At 45.9% G+C, this 22,776-nt stretch overlaps 1 protein-coding gene across 1 annotated transcript in view; it reads left to right on the top strand.

The window, feature by feature from the left end:
* The window catches only part of GPR39 (G protein-coupled receptor 39), a 189,204-nt gene that overhangs the window by 1,555 nt on the left and 164,873 nt on the right, over window positions 1-22,776 (top strand). The gene's annotated exons all lie outside the window — the stretch shown is intronic.

Genomic DNA, 22,776 nt, shown 5'->3' with positions numbered 1-22,776 from the left:
GTGGCTCTCAGCCCAGCACTCCCCAGGGTGGGCTGCGGTTCCGCTGTGGTGGGTCTGTTCTGCAGAGAGAGAGAAGCAAGGCAGGCCACCCGCCTGTCTGTCTGATCCAGAAAATCTGGCTTCACAGAGTCCCGGGACTTGATTGATCAGCCCAAGCACCTGATTTCCATAGAGAGAAACTCTTTATTTTCCAAACTTTTGTTGTGATGCAGATATTTAAAGTCAGGCCCTTCTGTCAGGAAGGAAGGACCCACCATCTGCAGACCCCCACGCCTTCCAAAGAGGGGCCTGGGGCTGCCCTCTGGGAGCCGGGCTTTCATGGAGACACATAAAGTTTGTTCTAGCAAAGGTTTTAAAAAACTTTTTTATTTTTTAGCAGAAACAAGAAAACATGTGGGCGTGTGAGTGTGAGTCAAGGGGGAGTTGATGCAGCACAGGCTTCTCCTCTCCCCTCTCCCCTGTTCAGTGTGGCGCCAGGAGGAGGAATAAATACGGGCTGTTTGTTTTGTGAGGGAAACTTGGGCAACAGGTTCCAGGACCAGGAGTTAGACATGAAAGAAAATGTGAAGGCAGTTGAGGAGGATGGAAGGCACTTGGTCCTGTCCCCGCGCTGCCTCTGGCTTCTGGTGTGTCCCCACAGCTGACTTCACTTGGTGCCTGTGGGAGTGAACGGAGGGAGTTTGCAGTTTGGGATGCCTACTCTGCATCAGGGGCTGTGCTGTGTGACTGAGACTTTTCCATTTCATAGAATTTGAGGCTTAGAGAAGAGAAGACCTAATTCAAATGCACGTAAATGCAGCTCCAAATTTTCAACTTGCTTCTCAGGGCAGGGAAATGACTGGCGACAGGAAAATGAAATAAAGCAGGACTTTGACAAGGAAGGTGCTACCTAGATGGGGCTGGTGGTGTTGCTGCCTCCTAGGACCAGACTTTCTGGAAGTAAGTGGGTAACTTTGGCGACTTGGAAGGGCACCCAACCCAACTCAGTCTCTTTCACCCACTCGCTGCTGCCCCAAATATTCTAGGATGGAATGAGCATTACATTTGCTTAAAGCTTGAACATCTGTTGAAAGGCTAGTTCTCCCTTCCCTCAAACACCCTTAGGAACATCTTAAACTTTTCTCAGTAATTTATACTTGAGTGTGAATGAATTTCCCCTTCCTTCCTTCCTTCCTTCCTTCCTTCCTTCCTTCCTTCCTTCCTTCCTTTCTTCCTTCCTTCCTTCCTCCCTCCCTCCCTTCCTTCCTTCATTTATTTACTAGAGGCCCAGTGTACAAAATTCGTGCGGGGGGTGGGGGGGGTGGGGGTGGGGTGGGGTCCCTCAGCCCAGCCTGTACCGTCTCCAATTCAGGAGCCCTCAGGGGATGTCCTACTCGGCTTAGGCCCACTCCCTGTGGTTCTCTACTCTCTGTGGGGCCTGCCTGCTCCACACCATGGTGATGGGCAAGCAGGCCCTGCTGGGTGCTGTCTGCATGCCGCACTTGCCTGCTGGATTCGCATTGCCAGGGCAATGCTGCCAGCATCCCACCCCAGCTGCTATGGGCACCGCCATCTTTGTTGTGGGGTGATGGTTAATTTGCATATTACTCTTTTATTAGATAGGATTGATTTATTTAATTTCAGGGCACTGTCTACTATTCTAATATAGTTTTTAAAAAAGATAAATTTCTTTATTGATTTCAGAGAGGAAGGAAGAGGGCGAGAGAGAAACATCAATGATGAGAGAGAATCATTGATTGGCTGCCTCCTGCATGCCCCCGACTGGGGATCGAGCCTGCAACCTGGGCATGTGCCCTTGGCTGGAATCGAATCTGGAACCCTTCAGTCCGCAGGCTGATGCTCTATTCACTGAGCCAAACTGGCTAGGGCTCTACTATTCTAATTAAGAATATTAAGGCTGCATTTGACCAAGGAAAAATAATTGATTTATCTTTATTTTCTATTGGACCAATCTCTGTGATTTTTAAAATATTTCTCTTAATGGACATCTCTTCTCTTCCCAGGGAGTATTGTTTCAAGTGAAAGTTAGTCTCCATTTTGTAGCATAAAATCAGAATGCTTTTTATTTAAAGATGAATAGGATCTTGAAGATATCTCATGCAGATAGTAATCTCCTGGAAAGAGTTTGTTCTTGCTGCTGCTCTCATTCCTTCCTTCTGGTTCTTTCCCTCTTTCTTATAACAACTATGTAGTCATCACCCACTGTGTTCTCCACATAAAGATGGTTGAATGGCAATCAGGTGCTCAATGTGTGATAATGTCAGGGGAAAATTTACCATTTGTATTTAGCCCATTTCTTCTGCAGTAGGTTTTCAAAGCAGTTCTTGCAAATGTGCCCCTCTCCCAAGGAATTTAAAGAGCTTTTAAAAATAGGAACCTCGCTAATTAACTCAAGTTAGGAAATAAATTAATGGAGTGAAGAGGAATAAATCATGGCTTGCATACATCAGATTAATACAATGCCATTTACTCTATGGGTTTCATAAAACATAAGCTTTGGGGCATTTATAACCAGAACAAATGAACATATAAATTGTTTACAAATTGCTGAATTTAATATAGTGAGTTAGCTGTCTTTTTAGCATTTCAGTTAACAGATGTATCAAATTAAAACAAATATTTGCTTATTTCAAACATTTTGCATTTAATGTGAAATGTAAATGATGACATAGCACAAGATGTCTTTGGCGCTCTTGAGGCAATAAAAAAACAATTAAGGATTTCCCCCCTTGTTGTTAAAAATGCTAACTTCTGCATAACAGAAGCAGAATTCATAAATCTACCCAAGATGAGGAAGTCTGTAGAAAGTATTAATTTTCCATTCTACGTCTTTTGCAATTGCGTCTCAGTCTAGTGGAGGTGCTGGGCGGGGGAATAATGAAACAAATTGGGAACTCTGGAGAAAAAGAGATGCTGGAATGCCTCCTAGCTTTCAATTGATTTGCAAGGGAAAACAAAAATAATGTAAAATGTACATTCCTGGAAACATGTGGGTCTCTTCATGCCTCTTGTCAGCTTAATGAGAAATTAGCACTAGACTCACTACCCTTTGCAAGGTTATGGCTAATGTCAGCCCAGATGTTACCTGCTGGTCTGGATTCCTGCCTGCTCTGGAGGAGAGGGACTGCTGCATTTGGCTCTTTATCCCATAGTTGGTGAGGATATGCAAAATGTGCCTTCCTTTCAACAGGCTTTTCCAGACCTTCCATCTCATGTTTCTCATCTCTCCCTTGGCACTCTTCTCAATGCATGTGGCATCTGGATCCCTTGTTTTTGTCTGTTGCACATGTGGCTTGCTGTTAGATATCACCCACTCAAAGTGAAACGACAGGGTGGTTTAAATGAAGTATACTGTAGTTTTTGGTGGGATTGTAAATTGGTATAGCCACTATGGAAAGAAGTATGGAGGTTTCTCAAAAAATTAAAAACAGAACTACCATACAACACAGCAATTTCACTTCTGGGCATTTATCTGAAGAAAATGAAAACACTAATTTGAAAAGATATGTGCACCTCTATTTTATTGTAGCATTATTTACAACTAGAGGCCCGATGCACGAAAATTTGTGCAAGAGTAGGCCTTCCTTCCCCAGGCTGCTGGCACCGGCTTCCCTCCAGCACCTGGGACCCGGGCTTCCCTCCTCCGGCCACCAGCAGGCACCAGGAACCCGGGCTGGCTTCCCTTGGGCCACCTGCAGACACCTGAGACCCGGGCTGACTTCCCTCTGGCCTTAGCTTGGTCAGGAAGGACGTCTGGAATGACGTCCGGAAGATGTCTGGTCTAATGAGCATGTTACCCTTTTAGCTAAGATAGCTAAGATATGGAAACAACCTAGATGTCCACTGATAGATGAATGGATAAAGAAGATGTGATATATGCATACAATGCACTATTACTCAGCAGTAAAAAAAAAAAAAATAATGAAATCTTGCCATTTGCAACAACACAGATGGACCTAGAGGGTATTATGCTAAGTGAAATAACACAGAGAAAGACAAATGCCATATGATTTCACTTATATGTGGAACCTAAAAAAACAAACAAAACAAAACAAAAAAACAGACTCATAGAAATAGAGAACAAATTGATAGTTGCCAAAGGAGAGGAGGGTTCTGGGGTGGGTAAAAAAGGTGAAGGGGAATAAGAAGTACAAACCTTGAGTTACTAAAAACAAAATACAAGTGTCTCTGAAGCTGGACAAGGTAAGGACATAGATTCCCCTCTAGGACCTTCAGAAAGGAATGCAACCCTGCCGACACATTGATATTAGTTCAATAAAACTAATTCTGGCCTCCAGAACATAATACATTTATGTTGTTTTAAACCACTAAATTTGTGGTAACTTATAACAGCAGTAGAGAACTAACAAAACCAGTCCCTTTAAAAGTTAAAATATAAAAGAATATTGAGAATTTTCAGAAGTAAATATTAAGAACAAATACTGATGAGCAATAATAATAATAATAATAGCCACAATTTATTGAACATATACTATGTGTAAGTCAGTTATGCTTATATCAACTCATTAATGAGGACATCAAAATTATTCAATTTAATAGAAGATGGAACATTTTAAAGAACTTAAGTATATGTCCATGGGACAGAGAGTAGGTAGTGAAACAAAAATATTGGTGAGAAAGATATAGGAACTATCAGAAGAAAAACCAAAAAACGTGATAAATCATTGAGGTTTTTTTTTTTTAATCAATAAAAATAACCTTTAGTTATTGCTGTAACAATAAAGTTGGGCTACTTGAACAGTCAAAATTCCCTGGTTCAAAGCTGGTAAAAATATTTATATGAACTGTTTTTTTTAAAATCAACTTATGTATGTGTGACACATTAAATTACCTTGGAGTATAAACACAAAGTAAAAGAAAAAGTTAAATTAAGAATGCTTAATTAATTTTATTAAAATTTCTAGTAAAGTGCTAAAAGTAAAAGAATCATACTGTAGTTTAATTAGTCACTTGCAAGAGCATATGTAATTGGGACTAGACATCTGTAGGGCAGTGATTGACTTTCAACTCTAGTTAGGAAGAAAAGTTTTACAGATAATCATGAAATTACAAAATTAAAGAAACATAAGAGAAGATTGAGGACTCTAATAATTCCACTTGTTTGCATTCTGATTTGCTCTCCTGAGTCGGAGGGAAAGGGAAGGAATTGCATGTAGTGGCAGGATTTTGCATATTAACTTGGGTTGCTCATGGGAGAAAACCTTGAATATGGACATCATCCATCATGTGTATTTGATCTTCACTCTTACACGCTCCCAACTGAGCTATATCAGCTGCTCATCATGTGTGTTTCAATGGAAAAAAAAGATTGAGAGTTGCTGCTGTCGTGGATTACTCTAAAAGGAACGTTGATGTATATTTATATATTTGTGGGGTGGGCCAGGGAGATCAGAATCACATCCTCTTGGTTTTCAGTCCCCAGATTTAGAGGCAAGTCACGTGTGTTTGCACTCACACATGCATATGAACCCTGGAGAGAGAGAGAGAGAGAGAGAGAGAGAGAGAGAGAGAGAGAGAGAGAGAATGGGGGAGGGCTGGAAGGCGGAGAGAGAACTGAGATGTTGACAGTGGCTCCTCTTTATCTGAGGACAATCAGTACCTGAAAAATACTCTTAACATTTGTTCCTTAATATGGAGTCCAAAATTTTATGTGAAGAGAGGTTTGAGTGGGACTTCATTGTGAAAAACAAAAGAGAAAACTACGAAAAGAAAGTTGTCTTATATTTTATGAAACAGGTTATAATTATATGGTAATTCTTATAAAAATTTTTCAGAATGAAACAAGTGTGACTTTTTTGAGGGCATGATTTTTCTGACAAACTGTATGATGGCCTTTGTGCCTGATTTTCTCAGCAAAATGATATAGAGGGCTTTCTTCCAAGATGTTTTCTTAATTCTTTGCTATTTAAATCTCCCTCATTGAGTCACCTGTGACATCATCATTCTTGTCAATTTTTCATTCTTTCAGGATGACTGGTCTAATTCTGCCAGACCTCTGTCAGGGGCTTGGCATCTGATTGGTGTGTTTCTCCAGCTCCCCTTTCATTGACTTCATGAAGGTCTGTATCCTGTGTGCAGGCCAAACCCCCAAAATTAATTCAGAAATCAAACTCTACACCCTAGTGTAGGTCAGCTGATTACATGGAAATGGATGCCAAGTACCAAAATAGTTTTTAAATAGTTGTTTTCTTCATTAGTTTAAATACTGGTCTTATAATCATGTTTATGTCATTAATTTTCTTAGCAAAGGCTTTTTCTGTGGCATATAGGGATATGCCAACTCAGTCTCTGAAGGAAATAGTACCAAAATTGGTGACTTTTTTAGGTTAAAGTATTATTTTGACTCAAATGTTTGGCTATTTCAGGAAAAAGTTTTGCTTCAAATATTTAGGCCAAGCATGTCAAACTCGTGGCTCACGGGCCACATGCCTCATTTATTTGGCCAGTGTTAGCCTTTGCGTTTGACATGCTTGATTTAGGCCATCGCCTCTATTCTCTTCCTCCCGTTATTGGTGTAGATGTGCCTGTAATACATGACATTTCGTGCCTATTTCTCTGCTTGTGACATCTGTCATACATTGCAGTGTCTTGTGATCAGCCTGGCAGACAAATATAATGATGCTGCTTTATTTTTGTAATCAGGCTGTCTCAAAGATTTCATTACTCTGCTGGAGAGATGCATAGTTCTTGTGGAAGGGAATATTGGAATCCCAGTCCCCATTCATTAGCAAGCCTATTCATCTGTCTCAGTTGCATGCCTCATGGGGGCTGCCAAAATGTAGCTAGGCAGCCGAGGCCTCCGCTGAGCAAAGCGTTCAACTTATTAATGCTACAGCCACTCAGAATAAAAGCCATTTGTGAGCCACGATAGCCAGGAGCCCCATCCTGCCCCGGTAGATAAGGTTCTCTCATCCACCACTTGGATGACATGGTCATCTCTCACTGTCTCTCCTTCTGCCTGGTCAGCAACCCTGGGACAATCCAACTGACCCTCCACCTCTGCTCTTTGGCTACTTACTGAGCACTGAAGAGAAGACTGGTCATCATTGCTGCTGTAAGTTCTTGTGAACAGACAAGTGTTCAGCCTCACCTGGGCCCTGCTGTATAGTGGGCACCTCCTTTTTAAGCCCCTTCAAAGAGCTCAAGGTCCTGGAGTGCCTTTTCTACTTTGCTTCCAGAAGTCTACTTTCTAGGTGAGGGACCTTGACTTGACATGTCATCACTGGAGGAATGTTGGCATCTACTTTCGCCTTGTCTAGGCTGTTCTTTGTGCCGCAGGCACTGGGATCTCATTAATGGGCCCCACCACAACCCCTTCAAATCCAAGCCCGTCAATGGCTTCCCATGGCTTTTACATCAAGGGTCAAACTTAACATAAAGTCCCTCATGGTCGGCGGCCTCTCCAGCCAAGTGCCCTTCTGCTTGGACTGAGTGGCTTAAACAACTGGTATTTATTTTCTCACTGTTCTGGAAGTTAGAAATCTATGATTAAGGTGCTGGTAGGGTTGGTTTCTAGTGAGACATCTTTTTTTTTTGATTTACAAATAGTAACCTTCTTCCTGAGTCCTCACATAGCCCTTTCTCTGTGTGCCCACAAAGAGAGAGAGAGAGTGCTCTCTGGTATCCCTTCCTCTTCTTATAAAGACACCAGGCCTGTTGGGTCAGAGTTCCACTCTTATGATCTCATTGATCTTAATTACCTCTCCAAAGGCCCTATCTTCAAATAGTGTCACATTGGGGGCTTTAACATATGAATGGGCGGTGGAGGGGGGGGCGGGGCTTGGAGAGACACAGTTCAGACCATATCACCCTTTAATTGCTCTGTGCCACTGGCCCCTTCAGTTCCTCCAATGGTCCATGACCAGACTCTCTCCTATCCCCTGGTCTTAGTACATGCTATTTCCTCTGCCTGGAATGCTTTTCTGTCTTACTCCATGCTCTACCTGCCCCCACCAGTCCCTTCACCAAGCCTGGCACAACCTCCCTGACTTGATTAAACCTCCCTTGAAACAAGACTCACAGTTATAATTTTATATTTCATTGTGAGATTATTCAATTGATGTCTCTCTTTTTTCTAATACCTTGAGGGCAGGAACTACCCCTAATTTTGCTTCCTAACTTCTGAGCACAGTGCCTGGCACACAGCAGATTTGTAATGAATATTTGTTGACTAAATAAATGAATGAGATTCAGTTTGGAATTGGGTAACAGTGTACAGTGTTGTGTTTTCCATTGGGCATGCATTCCTATAGAAGTTTTTCACTCCTCAAAAAATTTTCTGGTGAGTTTGAACCTAAAGGTGGTTTTTGTGAAAGAGGTTGATTCCTCTCAAGCCTCTGAAAAGTCAAGCCATCATAGAGGACATTTAAGATTTTATCTCTCATGAGCAAAGGAACAGTCTGTGTTAATTGGCCTTGAATATTAGCTTTACCATATGTACCTGCCAGAAGTAACCATGAAATGAAAGTGATTAGGGTGGTGTTTATCAACCCCTTTAAACTCTGTTTAACAGGATTGATGCAGTGGGACAACTTTAAAAATTATTTCTTAGCAGGAATTTTTGCCACTTGTTAACAAGGAGGTTAGTCACGTTAGTGGAAAGAGGATGCAGTGGGTGCAATATTTTCAACCAATATGTTTTTATTTCGCCTCAAATTGCATTTACTTGCAACCATCGCCCACGAGTCTGAGCCATGAGGTTTATCACCTCAGGGAAGAAAAAAGCAGGTACTGCCTAATACAGATGATCAGTTTTGAATAAAGAAGCTGGATTTCTTGACTTGCTCAACTAGGCAGTTGTCATGAAAGCCTGGGCTTTGTGAAGGGTGAAATAGAATTGCTCAGCTCTGTAGTTCTCCCTTTAAGGCATCACAAGCCAAGCTTGGTGGACCAGGTCAGCCACCACGTGGCCAGTTCAGACAAGACCAAAGTTAAGGAGTTTGAAATGTTTTCTTAGATGCCACTGAAGGGTTTTAAGGAGTAAAGCGCCACAGTTAAGTTTTTGGTGCTTCCCTGAGGTGACAGTATGTGTTGCATTGCAATTTGAATCAAAATTCAGGCCTGGCATGTTCTAGAGCAGTGGTTCGCAACCTTCCTAATGCCGTGACCCTTTAATACAGTTCCTCATGTTGTGGTGACCCCCAACCATAAAATTATTTTCATTGCTACTTCATAACTGTAATTTTGCTACTGTTATGAATCATAATGTAAATATCTGATATGCAGGATGTATTTTCATTGTTACAAATTGAACATAATTAAAGCATGGTGATGAATCACAAAACAATATGTAATTATATATGTGTTTTCCGATGGTCTTAGGCGACCCCTGTGAAAGGGTCGTTCGACCCCCAAAGGGGTCAAGACCCACAGGTTGAGAACCGCTGTTCTAGAGTGAAAAAGAGACAACCCTTCATTGAGGTGCAATCTTGGTGGAGCAGCTGATGCCAGTTGGTTCTTCCAGCCATTAGCCAGCCATTCTTGGTCCTCCATGGCCAGAGAATGACTCTGCTTCTGATATTATTGTAATTAGCTAGTTATTAATAACAGGAAAGGAGCAAAGGGGGAAGCCAGACATTATAGGCATGTCATTTGGGCCACTTCATCAGGAAGCTGCAATGTCACACTCCCCAGGGAACCACCGGCCCATTCCCCGCAGAGCCCTAGGGGAAGAGGCCAACAAAGGGGAATTGGGGTGACATAGGGAAGACACTTGACTATCAGTCACACCTGGGAACAGATATCATTAGTCAGAATGGGCATGGCCACTGCAAGCCCTCAAACATTGAGGAATACATAATCCCCTTAACAAAGGAATTCTCTCTTTGGTTCTGGTGACTCTTAGCTCATGGGGCTCTCTCATTCCTGCTTCCTTGCATTCACCCATACGGTCCAGAGCCTGGGGACCCCACACACAGTACACTGGTGGACTACAACAGGAAACACAAACTAAGCTAGTCTCATTATGTAGTGGACTGCTCCAACCTGGGACAGAAACCCTGGATACTGGCTCTAACCCCAGCCCTCTCAAAGCCACAGCTGCACTTCTTTTATGGCAGGACTGAGGGAGAGGGGATCTTGGAAACTCAGGGACTTAATTCCAGACAAATAAAAATCACTTGTTCTTGTATACATCTCACAAAACTATTTTCCATGGGATTTTGCAAGAATTCCACTCCCTTGAGCAAACAGGTGGGGATGAGAACCACTCCCCACCAGTAACACCTCTATTCAGCTCCTCATGTTTCCCAGCAGAGAAACCCCAGTTGCCCCAACATTGCTTAGGACAGGAGGCAGCTCCAGGGAGCTGAGCTGGGTGGTAGCAGCTCTAACTTATCTCTATTGTGCAATGGCCAGCTCATTCCTCAAAAAATTTCAAGTCCTCATGTCTCCTTGAAGCCTTCCTACACTGATCTTCCTAGGAATGATGAGCCATGTTAGTCATTTCTCAGAAGGGGGCACAGCTGTTGTCTCCCTGCCTCTTCTTGGAGTTCCCAGGGATCAGGGACCTTGAATCCTCACATTTCTTCAGCCTTCCCTACTGGGCTGGGAACTGATTCTGAGGTTCAGGGGTTAAAATCCCTGACAGCGGCTGCTTCTCCTGAAAAGGTGGGAAACCACACAAACTGATCCTCTGGAAGTCGCTTCAGCTGTCCCTGCCTTTCCTCTCCTCTGTAGGTAGGAATCTGAGATGGTTCCCGAAATTCCCGGACCCTTACACACACCTGCTCCTTACTCTAACACTAATCGAGATGTTGCAGTGAGGGGACTTTTTTACAGAAGTAACTTAGGTCCCAAATCAGTTGATCTTAAAAGGGGGATTTTCTGTGTGGGCTTAATCAAGTCACATGACCCTTTAAATCTGGGTCTAGAGGTCAGAGATAGGGAAAGTCAGGTATTTATTAATAGGGGTTTCCTGGGAGAGAAATTCTCCATTGCTGGCTCTGAAGATTGAGGGGACCACTGGCAGGGAGTGCGGTTTCTAGGGTTGAGAGCCAGCAAGGGAATGAGGACCTGAATGAGCTGATGGACTGCAGTGGCAAACAAACACAAACTAAGCTAAGAGGTGGAGTTCCCTCTACAGTTTCGACGCTTTGAGACCTTGTGCAGCGATCCCAGCCATGCTGTGCCTGGAGTTTTGATCTATAGGTTGTTTTAAGCCACTACATTTGTATTGATTTGTTAAGTAGCAATAGAAAACAGATATACTCTCTGAACTCTAATAAGGGGGCTCTAAGGTAAATACCTTTCCTGCCTGAGTTATATCTTTCAAGACAGGCCCAACCTCCAGAACCTTCTCTGAGAAGTTCCACCCTCTAAGCACTGCACCCATGGGCCAGCTGTTTATTGACTCACCGATCATTTATTGGGAACCTGCTCAGTGCTTGGTGATTAGGAAGTTTACCAAGTTCCAGGGCAACATGGACTTTTCGCTGGACTTTTAGAGTTTTGTTTGGGGAATTAAAAATTTGTGGGTTTGTGTCCCATCAGGTAGATTTTGGGAATCCTGGAGACTGCGGTTTTGAAGAGGAGCACTGTAGTGGATGGAGCCAGTTAGCATCCTTTTTAGTCTCTTTTTCCTCATATCCTGCCACTGAGTAGGTGCTGAATAAATGTTTGGTGAATCAGTGAATAGGCAGCTTTGCTGCTTCCCAGAGACTTCCAACCCGAGTGCTGAAAGCAAGTCTGAAGAAGAGAGATGTCTCAGGCTAACACGCTTCACCATTTCCCGATGTTAGGGTTTCTGCCAATTGAGAAACTTGACAAAATTTCCTGTTTGCGCTTACTGCGTGTAAGAGCTATTCTGGCAGCCAGAGGCCTTTTAGACATCTTATCACACTGCTTTACGCATCTCAAGGGTGGCGGTACTTGGAGAGCAGTGGTGTTACCAGAATCCGACAGACAGGGTTCAGGAGATAAGGCTGTAGCATCAAATTGCTATTGTACCTGTTAACTGTCTCACTGGTTATGAAACCAAAGGCATGCAGAAGTGGGAGGCAGGCCGAGTTGGCAGCAGTGAGCTTCATTGAACTTGTAGAGAGAAGCCATCCTCTTTCTCTAGTGAAGGGGAAAAGGAAATCCAGCTGACCTCAGAAACACAGCGCTACACACAGGTGTCTGGGCAGAGCTGAAGTCACCTGGTCTCCGGCTTTATGTGTTACTCTTCTCTGGGAGACATGATATACTCAGCGGAAACAAGACTCTCAGGGAAAAGTATGGGCCTGCCTTTTATATGCTGCAATTTTTAAGAATTAAATATCATGTTAAAATGACAGCTGCATATTTTATATAGTTAAAGAGCAGCTGATGGATTGTCACTGTTTGTCTCAACGGGAAGCAAATGGGAGGCCTTTATGGTTGAAGGTTGCTGTCCAGAGGATGCAGGCTATTCTCCTTGGGCCTGTGGTTTTCCTCATTGTTGAGTCTCTTGAAGGCCCACTTCCTCCAGGAAGCCTTCCTGGACTGTCTTTACTCACTCCAGCAGGTCTTTGCATTTCATTTTGGTGCTTTATTCACCAACTATTTATGAAAGCCTAAAATGTGCACTATATCCTTTGGACTGTAAAGATGAAGTTGCTGTTTCTCCCTCCAAGGAGTTTAATTAATATTTCTCTAGTTGGAGCAACAAAGTTTAGAGGTGGAGCCTTCTAGAAGGAAGCCCTGATGAAAGGTGGAGAGTATTGGCTGTTTATGAGGTAAACTGGTTCTGGCTCCAGAATTGTGGATGAGGTGGTTCATTGGACTTCGCCCATCCCAGAGATGATTCTGCCATTTTGATATTCACAGTGTGGTCCATGGAGCAGCATCAACATGCCCTGGGAAATAGCCAGATGCAGAGCGTTGGGCCACACCCCACACCTCCTCACTTAGACTCTGCATTGTAACAAGCCTCTATGATGCCTATGCACGTTCACAGGGAGAAGTGCTCATCCACAACCCTGCTTAGGAGGGGCTTCTTTAACCCGAAAAGACTAGGAAAGGAGGAGTTGGGAATGACTGAACTCGTCATATACGATAAGAACTATGAGCAGCCTGCTGTGTAGCTGTAACAGGTGGGGATTTGCTCCATGACATTTGGGCAGAAGGAACTTCACATTGCTCTGTCTTCAAAAACAAACTGAAGCCTGGCTCTGAGCCACCGTTTGCAGAGGTGAAATTCACTTTCCTTTGGAGGAGGCTTCCCCTTCTCATGTTGTATGAAAATTCAAAGGGAGCTTATGAGGTGCCGGAAACTGAGGCACTTCATTCACATTCAAAGTAGTTGTTTTGTTCAAGTGCTTCCTGTTGCTTCTTCTGCTCTAGGATCTGGCTGCCAAGCTGGCCGAGCACCGGGGCCAGCCAGCCGAGGGCCAGCCTGCTCCTCACCAGCATGAGGGTAGAATTATGTCCATATTCCAGAATTGTTCAGGTCATCACCCATTGAGGTTTGAGCTGGGATCTGCCCCCAAAGTCCATGTTCTTTCCCTGAGCAGAGAGATAAGGTCTTAAGAGAGAATAGAATGTGCTCCAGCTGGGAGACTCCGTGTGGGTGGTAAGGGAGGGGAAGGCAAGACACCATGGTGCCAAGTCTGGTGTGCGTGTATCTTGCTTTCAGGCCTCCCAGAAGCTTTTGAGTACCCCTCTTATGTTTGAGGACTTCTCTTCTCTTTGAGTCCTGCTTTCTCAAGGTAGTGGTGAGAATGCCTTGTTTCCCAGAATCCCTTGCAGCCTGGGTGCAGCACGTGACCTGGGTTGCATCAATCATCTGCACCGCAGTTCATTTGGAAGAGAGTGATGGGGAGGAGCAGCAGCCACGTGGAGTGTCTGGTACCAGGGCCGGTGTGTTTTAGAGTGTCACTGAGAGAGAGCAATGGCAGGGGGACGAAGGGCAGGGGTCTAGACAGGTGTGGCAGTGCCTCTGCTGGAGGGTCTCATTGGTACAGTCGGGCGGGAAAATCTGATGTGATTCTTGGTTGCATCCCCCATTTTCTAGTCCTCCCAGGTATGTGTGTGTGTGGGGGGGGGAGGGGACAAAAACAATAATAGCCCCATTTCCAGTTTAAACTGGAATGGTCTTTGTTGTTTGTACTATGAACTCTGTATGTCAGCGAATAGGTAATAGAACAGTTAGACCAGGGGGACTCAGAGGGGAGCAGTGGATAGTGAACTGAGATTGGAGAGTAGATTGGGTCAAGCATGGAGCAAGCTGGTAGCTAATCCAAAGGATTCGGACACACATTGGAAGCAATGGGGAGCCATGGAAGACTCTGGAAAAGGGGAGTGGCAGGAAGGCGAGCAAGAAGACTAACGTGGCCACTGTGTGCCTCGCAGGCAGGGGAGGCAGTGTGAGGAGCACAGGTGTGAAATGGGTTCTGAATCAACAGTGAATCGACAGGTTTGGCCATGAAAGGTCATGAGGGTGGTAGTGTTAACCCTGCCACACACTGGAATCACCCAAACAGTGCCCCACTCCATTCACCCAAATCTTCAGGCGTGGGGCCCCGGCATCCGTATGATTTAAGCTCTGGGTGATTCCACAGTGGGCCGGCCCTGAGAGTGGGGAAGAAGGAGTTGGAAGGCAGGCTGGGCCTGGCCCTGCAGCCCTTGACTGTGGTGGCTGTGCCAAGGATCTTTGACGTTAAGCCACAGAACCAGATCTTGACTTATTAAGAAGAAAAACGGAATTTTCTGAAAGTCTTACGCGTAGTTCACAGAGTCAGAGGGAAGGATAAGCACCCAGAGTGTCCAGGGACCCAGGGGGAGAAATTCACGGACAGCATGCCTAGGCTCCACTGTCAAGGAGATAACAGCTCAGGCATCCTCCCCTCCGTGTGGTCACTCTGTGCAGGGTCAGATTCCGGACTCTCGCTGGACAGGTTGAGGTGTGGCCACTCCCGTCAGGATGCGAGAGTAGGGCAGCATGAGGGACAGTGTCAGCAGACTCCATGGAATGGGAGGCTGGTTCCACAGGGGAACTGATGCTGTGCCCAGGAAGCAGGTGGCAGGCAGGACAGGAGCAGCAGAGCCCCTGAAGGCCTTAGGGAGCTTGGGAATGAGCCCATCATTCCTGCGTTTCTCCACTCTGGGTAGACTTTCCTCCCACTCTGCCTTATCTACTTTAGTGTGTGAGCCAGTCCGAGGGCGGGACCAGCAGCAGAGCCTCCCCCTTCCAAATGCAGCTTGCAGGAGTCTGGTTAATGCCAAATCCACGGGGCATGCATCCTGCCTGGGAACATGACTCATTCACCTGGTCACCGACCAGGTATTGGGTTGTGGTTTTTCATCATCACAAAATCAGTTTCTGTTTGAACCTTGGCCTGGAGAACAAAGGTCTGTGGCTGCGCCTCAGAGTCAGGTGTGCCCTCTGCCTCCCTGGGCCTTCCCAGCTAAGCCTTCATATGATAGCAGCCTGAAGTCAGGGCTCCTCGTTTCAGAGGTAAAATCCTACATTTCACGCCAAGGATATTTACCATGTAAAACAGGGAATGAGTGAGGGGCATCCAGGGCCCTCTGGACATTCAAAACATTCCTTTGAAGAAACGAAACCATCCTTTGTGGAGTTTTGTTTGGACAGTGTTTGGGTTTCATGTTGAAATTCTGATTAATCTTTGATTTCCATATCAGCTAGGTTCTATCACAGGAGCTGATAGGTGCAAGCAGGGAAGCAGGGCAGCTGCTCTCCTCCTGGTGGGGGCTCCTGAGTGGGAATCACATGCACCCTGAGCCTCCCCCGGGGAGCCTGACCTGAGCTGTATGCACGGGAACAGGCGGAGAGAGTGCGACACCGGTGGGCTTCTCAGTGGACAGGGCCATAAGTACCAGTATGTAAGGACTTTGTCTGAAGTGTGGTGTGAGTGATGGCAAAAGCAGTGTATTAGTTTCCTGTGGCTACTGTGACAAATTACTGCAATCTTGGTGGCTTAACCGATTGGAAATGTTTGTAGGCTCTCAGTTCTGGAGGCCAGAGATCTGAAACCAGTTTCCCTGGGCCACACACCCTCAGACACTCTGAGGGAGAATCTCTTCCTGTCCTCTTCCAGTTTCTGGTGGCTGCCAGCACTCCTTGGCTTGTGGCCACATCACTCCAATCTCCAAGGCCAGCATTTTCAAGTCTCTCTCTTCTCTGTCTTCACATCATCTTCTTCTCTGTGTATGTCAAGTCTCCCTTTGCCTCCCTCTTAGAAGGACATGTCTGATGGGATTTAGGGCCCACTCTGTTAATTCAGGATAATCTGTCTGTCTCGAGAACCTTAGCTTAATCACATCTGTAAAGACCCTTTTTTTCTTAGAAGATAACATTTACAGATTGTAGGGATTAGGACCTGATATTTTGGGGGGGCATTTGTCAGCCTACTATAGGTGGCAAAGAGACGCCAGCATAGATTGAATGTGGTACGTGAGCAGTCTCCTGGCCCACAAAGAAATGCGGTGGAACAGCAAGAAAGGCACGCGTTCCAGTCCCCTTTCCGTCACTCTCAAGTGTGTGTGATCTTGGGCAAAGCAGTTCAGAATTTCAGGTGCATTATCTCTATATTGGACATACTCTGCCCCCAAAGGTCGATGTGAGCTTTAATGGGAAGTATATGGAGGCCTCTATGCAGGGCCTGGCGTAGAGTAGGCCTTTCATAAAATCTGGCTTCCTGTGGTGACCTTGTTACAGGAAGAATTCTGGTTGAGGACTCAAGAGAACTTTGTTTCAGTCCTTGCTGGGCCACTGATGTATCACCTTGAGCCAATCTCAGCTCACTTCCTCAAGGAAGCATGAAGCGGGTGCTCTTGAGGAGTTTGTCTTAAAGGTCTCTTTAGAAATAACACCAAAGGGCCACCTGGGTTCTAACCTTAAGCACTCCATGGAGGAAGGTCTGTGAAGCCTCCTCTTATTGTAAAGTTGCGAGGACATTTGCCTTTCATGCTGTCATATATCTTTGCCTGGTGCAATGTGCAAATGTTTCAAATTCCTTTTCACAGAGTAAAAGTGGCAGCCCAGGGGAAGTGATTCTTCTTCTTTTTTTTAATTCTCACCTGAGGATATTTTTTCCATTGATTTCTAGAGATAGTGAAAGGGAGGGAGGAGGGGCAGAGAAAGAGAGAGAGAGAAACATCATCATGAGAGAGACATATTGATAGGTTGACTCCAGCACACACCCCTACTGGGGCTGGGTAACCTGCAACCAAAGTACGTGCCCTTGACCTGAATTGAATCCGAGACCCTTCAGTCCCCGGGCTGACGCTCTAACCACTGACCCAAACCAGCCAGGGCGGAAAGGTGATTCTTGATAGAACATTCTCAGGTGGCTGTCGCTGTGCATTCCTCCCAAATGGAGAGATTTAGGGTCAGAAGTTCCCTGAGGTCCCTCAGTTCTGAAATTGTTTAAAATGATTGTTTTAAAAATTATCTTAATGAAGCTTATTTATAGTGAATTCTCTCGTGGTTTATTTATTTATTTTGCCTTTGACCTTTATCCTGTGAGAAATTACTGGAAGAACAAGAGTGGCTCCAAGCCTTGGAGCCCATCCTAGACAGGCGCTTTTGATAAATGAACTGGATGTTTTCTTTACGCACCTGTAAAGCCAGGGCAATATTGGTTGTGGCAATCGATAGATCAAAATGAATTTTGGGGAGAGTGTCATCAAGCTGAGCTTTATTTCCAAAACCACAAAAAACTCTGCCAGGGTGGGGGTGGGGGTGGAGAAGGAAGATGCCTTTCATTCCGAAATAAACAAAGTTGATGGCTTAGACATGACTTATGTCATGCTAGTGGGTCTGAGATGTAGGCACCGTGGTAACCAATTGTTCCCAGAATCCATATTCCCGATTCCCATTAAAACCGCACCGCTGAAATCATGTTCTCTCCATTTTGCTCATTTTAATAATAATGAGAACGTTAAAACGACATTTATACTGCACTTGCCTGCAAGGCGTTCTGAGCACTTGGGAGACAGTGTCTCATCAATCCTCATCGCAGAGCAGCAGACGTTGGCAGCAGGTGATACTCGTAAGTATATTAAGTTTAGTAAAGAGGCCCCCAGGCTGGAGAAATTTCAGTGACAGAGGAGAGGGTTGCCTGGTGGGCAATAAATATGTGGAAACTCTGGGTTCTGGATTGGCTCTCAGCTTTGCCCATCTCTGCCTCAGTTTCCTTCAGTCAAATGGGTAACAAGTGTATCCCTGCCCACTGTTTTGTGGATGACTGTAAGTACTAATATAGTAGCTAACTTCTGGGTTTTGTTTGTTTGTTTTTAATATATTTGTATTGATCTCAGAGAGGGAGAGGGAGAGAGAGATTGAAACATCAATGATGAGAGAGAATCATTGATCAGCTGCCTCCTGCATGCCCCCTACTGGGGATCAAGCCTGCAACCCAGGCATGTGCCTTTGACCAGAATGGAACCTGGGACCCTTTAGTCCGCAGGCCAACGTTCTATCCACTGAGCCAAACTGGCTAGGGAGCTTCTGGGGTTTTTGAGTACTAAGAGCCTTTTATATATTCTTTCATTGAAGTCTCACAAGCACCCTATGAGGTGGGCATAGTTATTTAATCTATAGGTCAACAAATTGAAATACAGTTTAAGGAACTTGCCTAAGGTAACACAGCAATTAAGTGGCAGGGATGGTTTGGCCCAAGGCAGATGGGCTCCTGGTCTTGTGGTATGACTGTTTCCTTAGAGTTGCTTGAACTTTTATATTGCAACACAGTACACACACCCACACACATATACACACATGCACACAGCAAACCAAAGTTTCACTGAACGATATTCACCTATTCTCACCTTAGAATGTGAAATTCATTTTGGTCTTTTCTATTCATTTCATTAATAAAAATGCCAACCTGAGCCACTAAATTGATTTCATGATCACTAATAATTCGTAACCCACAATTTGAAAAGGTCTGCACTACACCCTACTACTTCCCGGGTGCTCATGGGAATGAGCTTGGAAAGAGGGGTGCAGGGAGCGTGTGGGATGGGGGAATGAGGGCGTTGGAGGGGATGAGAACGTGTGAGGGTGAACGTCTGTGACTGCAGGACTGTATGTGGGCTGTGGGTGAGAGCGAGCAGCGCTGCCTCACTCCCCTTTCCTGCCTTGTACCTAATGGCCTTTCGTGTCTTCTCAGCCTGCACGTCTGGGCTTCACCTCTAAGTCAGACCGAGGAGTTTCTGAGCCCCGACTGTGTGCTGCGCAGTGGTCAGGCTTTCCCCAGGCGGCCACCGGGAAGCACAGGCACATCCCTGACTTCTTGCTGACCTGTGCCAGGACCACTGCTGCGTGTTGGAGGCCTTGCTTCATTCTGAATCACTGTTTAGTCATTCTGCCTGGCTCCTGTCACATCCTGCACCCCGGGGAGAAGGGAAAATATGCGCGCAGTCGCTCACTTCCTCCACGGCTGGAGGCCTTGTCCGCTGTCCTCTCCAGGCCCGCTGCTGTGCGGCACTGAGCTCGTGCACATTCAGTGCCTTTGACATGTGGCACGTCAGTGATTAGTGCTCGATGCCAAAGCACTGGGCGACGGCCCTGGTACCATTTATAATCACCGCCATAGGCTAGTCCCCTCTGATCGGCTTTCCACTTTTTCCAACATAAATAACCTGGGAAGCCAAATTGCAAGCATGATTTCTCTTCATGCTCTACCTGGCTATTTATAATAAGCTGCAGTGTGGAATCTGATCATGATAAGCAGGTAGCCTGGGAAGCCACAAGGCCTTTGTTTATTTTTTTTAAAAAAATCAGGAGAAAACTAAAGGTGAGCAGCCACTTATTTTTTTGTAATAGTTACTTGAAGACAAGCTCATGTGCAGTTCAGAATGAAGATACTGTGGGTAGACATAGCCGTTCAGACACTCGGAGGCAGCGTGCCAAGCGGCTCTTGGCAGACGGCGGTGAAGGACAGGTTACCCTAACAGCTCTGTTGAAAATGCAGAGGCACCTGCTGGGTGCGTGGGCATGCTCCCCTGGTGATGGAGGGACTTTAGTTACAGAACTAGATGCCTTTTGATATGTTTGAGACTGTCCTTATCTTGTCCATTTGGCTAAATGCTACCCCCTACAAAGAGAACAGAAAGTTGAAAAGGAACATGCTGATTGAATACCTGCCAGAAAAAGGGTAGTTTGGGGAGAAAGACTTCAATTTGCTTCAGAAGATTGTGTGGGGCCACTCCTGACGCAGTTCCATCCCTCTCCAGGCTTGGGTGGCTCGGAAGAGAACTGTGACTTTAAAAATCTGAGGGAACAGTGTCCATCCATTCTCCTTGGCCTCCAGCAGATCTCAGCACACAGCCCAGAGGGGCCCAGGACAAGTTTTGTTTGCTTGGCCCAATATCTGTTTATTTAAAGAATGTGACCATGGCCATGTTCAGGTCGCCAGGGTCGCACTCCCCGCGGGCCTGCCTCAGCTGGCCTCACGCATTGTCCTCAGAGGAACTGGCGTTCCAGAGCTGTGGGCTGGGCTGAGGGCCGCACCAAAGCTTGGCACCTGCTTTTGCTCTTCCTGCCCCACCATCCTGTGGCTACAGAACGCTGGCCACACTGGTGTGTGGATGGCAGGCAGCTTCCTGAAGCTCAACTCCGCTTCGCGAAAAACAGCCAGAGCTCCACGGTGCTGACAGCAGGCCGCAGACCCAGCCTTCTCCCAGGCACACAGTCCTTGGGGCTGCCACTGGAAGAAATGTCCGGCCCAGCCTCAGTGACCGTTTTCTGACCATGTTCATTGCAGTGAGTACTGATGTGGCAGAAAGTTCTGAGAAACTCTTTGCGACTGCCCCACAGTAGCCTGAGCTGTGGCTCTCGGCTGGACTGGGCCCAGCAGGTGCAGAACATGGACTCGGGAGCTGGATTGCTGGGTCCAGTCCCCTTGCTGCCCCTTCCTGGGGGTATGAGCTCAGAGGATGGGCAGCTTCTTAGGGGGAGGCACGGTGAGTGGGTGACAGGCTGATAGAGGAAAGGGGAATGGCAGCTGGGATGCCTTTGACATTAATGAGTTCCATGGGTGGGGCAGGTGAGTGCCAACCTGGCGTTTGGATTAGTGACTTGATGGGCACAAGAGAGACCAGTTAACCGGCTTAACGACCACTGAGTCAGGGTCACAGGGAGGGAGGGGGGATGTGAGCACAGCCAAGCACTTCAGAACATCTTCTGGCTTGAAATTGTTTCCGTCTTAGGGATTAAAAGAAATTCATGATAGGGTTTTCATTTAAAAAATAAAAAGAGACTAACGTAGTCCAGTTGCAGCTGGCACTGGGATGGTGTCAAACAAAAGCCTTCGAGGCTGAAAGGTTTTCTGAAAGAAAGGGTTTATTGAGCGAAGTGCTGGCCCGAGTGAGGACCGGGTCCTGGGGCCTGGAGGCCAAACGCAAGCAGGTGGCTCTACGCAGAAGACAAAGGTGGCTGCCGCCCTTGGCTGACGGCCCTTGTAGGGAAGAAAGCTGGAAGACTTCTCATTGGCTGCTGATATGGGAGTGAGGACAGGGGAGGTGGGGAGAGTAGTGGGGTAGGGGTAGAGAAGTAGTTGTTGCTTTTGGATTGGTTGTGGGCAGCAATCTGGGAAGTTCCTGAGTAAGCAGGATTCACCAGCGCTGGCGCTCAGCTATTCATTTTATACAAGTGCTGTAGCGGCCTGGAGGTTGATTCAAAGTTTCAATGAACATTAAGGAATGTGGGCAGTCTGTGGTTGGTATGGGCCTGCGGCTGCTAACTAATTAACTTCCTTGTCTCTTCCTCCCACCCTCTGGCCCACTGTAATTAATCTGGGACATCTCAGAATTTTTTTCTTGTCCATAGAGATGAGAGACACACGGGCCCTGTGTAGGGCAAACTGTGAGCAACTCCAGGGATCTGAGCGCGCTAGACTAATGCTCCATCTGGCCTGCCCTCACTGTCCTGAAGGACACTCTGCTCTCTGCTTTTTTGTCTGTGGAAGTGATGGCCGTAGCAAACAGAAATTACTATTTAAATTGTAATCACAGGCAGGCTGCCCGAAAGCTCATAAGAAGCCTGCCTCCTCATCCCTTGCTTCGTTATGAAAATGAGTGTGGTATTCCGGTTTCCTGTTCGCCTCTGCTACAGGCCACATGAGGACCCCTCGGTGCTGCCTGCAAACAGGACAAGAGAAGGATATAAGAGCAACAAGGAGGCAAACCCCTGCAGTATGGCGGGCAGGACAGGCCGTTTTCTGCTTACAAATGTGTTGCATTCCAAAAGTTAGTTTATAGACTCTTGGTTTAGAAACTGGGTTCATTTTCCAGTAGAGACCTTTCCGTGCCCACATGCATGTCTTCAGACAGCAAATGTTTACTCAGGCCTACGTGGAGGGACCTGGGAACACCAGGAAGAATAAGACTTCGAAGTCCTTCAGGGCGAGAGCCATCCGTGCTTAACACACCAGAGCAGTGGCTGGTAGTGTCCACTGGAGGGGGCCATGTAGGGGTATCAAGAAGGGCCCTGGTCCATGGAGTAATTAATACACCTGAATTACTCACTTTTTTTCTTCTTCTTCATCAGCTTCAAGCTTCCATTTCTTTAATTTAGCTGTTTTGCTAGGTGTTAGGAGGAAAGCAGCTTGTTTAAACTAATTTAAATTTACACCAACTAGGACTCCAAGTGGGGAGGGTGTTGGCCATCCCCTGAAAGGAAATTGTCGATGTTCTAAGACTCAGCTTCTCCAAGGTTTGGCCCTAGAACAGTGGTTCTCAACCTTGGCTGCACATTAGGAGCACCTGGGAATCTTTTTAAAATCCTCCGAATGAGGCCCAGAAATCAGGATTTTAAAAAGATTCCCA

This window comes from Myotis yumanensis, unplaced genomic scaffold (genome assembly GCF_028538775.1).
Source record: "Myotis yumanensis isolate MYYU_CA2020_CCGP unplaced genomic scaffold, mMyoYum1.0.hap1 SCAF_8, whole genome shotgun sequence".
Lineage (NCBI taxonomy): Eukaryota > Metazoa > Chordata > Mammalia > Chiroptera > Vespertilionidae > Myotis > Myotis yumanensis.
Note: the sequence above shows the minus strand (reverse complement) of the source record. Positions and strands in the feature narration are given on the sequence as shown.